Below are 2900 nucleotides of genomic sequence, written 5' to 3' on the forward strand. Positions count from 1 at the left end.
TGCGGATTCAATTTGTCAGCCAAAAGTTATTTTTTTTTTTCCCCGTTAAATGAATACGGTTTGTTACGCGCATCATTATTCGGCTGGAATTAGGGACATTGTTGGACGTTGTCGCACGGCCTTGCGAAATCCGTAGGACGCCGCTCCTTTGCTGCTCGGACACGTAGGTAGGTTGATCGCATGAATCTCAATTTGCGAAGACGATACGTGTCCTCGAATCTATCTTCGGTGAATTCTAGTCTTGCATTCACAGTACACGATTAAAACGAGATACCTACATATATCTCTTATGTTGGAACAATTATAATTCGTATTAGACGAGATAATAAATCGATTAGGAATAAATCGATTAGAAATAACTCGATTTTCGATTAAGGTAGATTTCAGTGCTTAAATATTTTAACTGGAATGAATTTATCACAGACATATCCAATTCTGCAAATTGTGCGCGCCGAAATCTTTTTCGGCCTTAAAACGCAATCACGAACAGAACTGGAATAGTAATATCACATGTTAAATTGACACAAGCGATTTAATAATTTTGGTACTTACAAGCATCTTAAAAGAATATTAATAATTTGATTAATCTAGCTTGAGAGTAGTAAATAATTTAATTTGATGCAAAAAATATTATCTTAACCGAGCAACTATCTCCTGTGATTTACAGAATTGGACATGTATATAAATTCACTTTGAAATATTTAAGCACTAAGATCCGCTTTGACTGAAAATAGATTTACTTAATTGATTTATGTTGTGGAACGCCTACTTGTATTGTTCTCCGATTTTATTATAATTGAAATTGTTTCCTTTACTTCAAAAGTGATACATGCAGCTCAATAAATTAAATTTTTCGAAAAAGGGAAAGAACTATTTTTTAACTAAACGGAAAATGATTGACTAGTTAAATAATATCGGCAAAAGGAATATACTCTTAAAAATATAATCGAGTTATTTTTGTCATTTCCGTTTCGTAACCTTTAAAAAGCACTCTTTTTTTTAGCTGTGACGATTTTAATCTCCTACAAAACAATTACAACAAATTCGATATAATTTATCAAAAGCGACATAACTTGAAATATCACCAAACAGTTTATATTTATCTTGATCAGCTAAAATAACTATTAAAAATGAAACAACTTCTTTAAACTTTGATCAGCAAAATTGCCGTAATTCTAAATGTCCTCTGTAGAAGACTCTCCTTTTTATTTACAAAACAACACAACTCAAAATGTGCCATTTTTGTAGAAGGTATTAGGATTTGTTTGAAAATCTTTAGAACGATACACTTACTATTTGGTGGAAGGATTGTGTGAAATTAGATCACTTTATTTTTGATAATTGATAGAGTAATCTTTACTTATATGTATCTTATTCATAGTGAATAACTCAAAAATCACATATTTTAAGTTGTGTTACCTTTGAAGTAAAGAAGTGACACACAACATGCACAAATTCACTTTGTATACTATTTAAGACGCTCGACAAACAATCAATAATAAAATAATTATTATGATGAAACAGAAAAGAAAATAAGAAAGAGAGAGAAAGAGAGAGATATATATAAATGTTCTGGAATCATGTACTCTTTTAAAGCCCTTAACTACACTAATGACTTCCCTAGAATTGTTTTTTTTTAAACAAAATTATAGTTGCTCTTTTACTTTGCGTTATGCGAGTGTTTACATTTATAATATTGTTATATTATACTGTTCTGTTTATTTGCACTGTGTAAATAAATTAAAATGGCATAGTTTGCTTCGTTATTATACTAACGAATTCTATAAAATATGAAGTTATGTTATAAAATTATATTTTATGTAATTTATTATGAAATAATAACGCAACAAATATGGCATTTTAATTTATTAAAGCAGCAAAATCCGATTATGTTGCTAATATCGTTGAAGCGAGATAGAACATACATTCGTATATACAGCGGGAGAGTTTTGCATCCAACTCGACTGAAAGAGTTGTGAAAAAAAATTGCGAATGTAACTCTTTCTCTATTGTCATAATTGTTCACGGAAAAAATATGATTTATTCTGTGCCTGCTATCAAACGTATCCGCAAGATACGTCGCAGAAATGGTATCTATATTGTTCCTTGCTTCCCGGAATTGATCCTCAACAGCACGGACTGCGTTGCCCGCAGGCGTTGCGAACTGCGTAATGACGTATGCTGATCGCTCGCGCAAGGCCTCGTTTCGAAAACACTAAAGCACGATATATAGCACGATATATAGCATGATATTCGCAGGAAGCGAACCAGATCGGCATAATGTATCCCATGCTAGAAACCATAGATCATAGACCGAGTGACCTAATTTTCCCGATGCCATTGAAAATGCTTTGTTACAGCAAGTACATCAAGCGCATTGCTGCGGCTTATAATGAACCGTTACAATGGATTCATTTGTTACAAATCGACATAAATCTCAGAGTGTTAGAATATCTACAATGAGTAGTTGTAGATAAAAAAAAAAATAATTTTGACGCAAGATAACGTGTAAAATACAATATTATTAAATGATATGATAAAATGAATAATGCCATTGGTCCGTACACAGGTATACTATTGAATCCAATATTGCTCCCTTTTGTGCAACTCCGGCAATTTGAGTTAGAAATGAGCAGATATTTCAACACACAATAGTACGAACTAAAACGTTACGAGCTCCATTCCTCAAGTATTTCATTTTTCGATCAATCGAATGTATTACTCCGAAGAACAACGTTAAAGGCAGGCGTTAATTTTGATGAAAGAGAGCGTCTTTTCTAAGACGCAAATATTATAGAAATTAATTTTTCATCTTGTCTACTAATCTAAAGCAAAACAATTTTAATTTCTTCGTAGTAATTATTTAAGATATATTTTTTAAGGATGATTTCAAGGTTTCT

Source organism: Trachymyrmex septentrionalis, unplaced genomic scaffold (assembly GCF_001594115.1).
Source record: "Trachymyrmex septentrionalis isolate Tsep2-gDNA-1 unplaced genomic scaffold, Tsep1.0 scaffold7, whole genome shotgun sequence".
Taxonomy (NCBI): Eukaryota; Metazoa; Arthropoda; class Insecta; order Hymenoptera; family Formicidae; genus Trachymyrmex; species Trachymyrmex septentrionalis.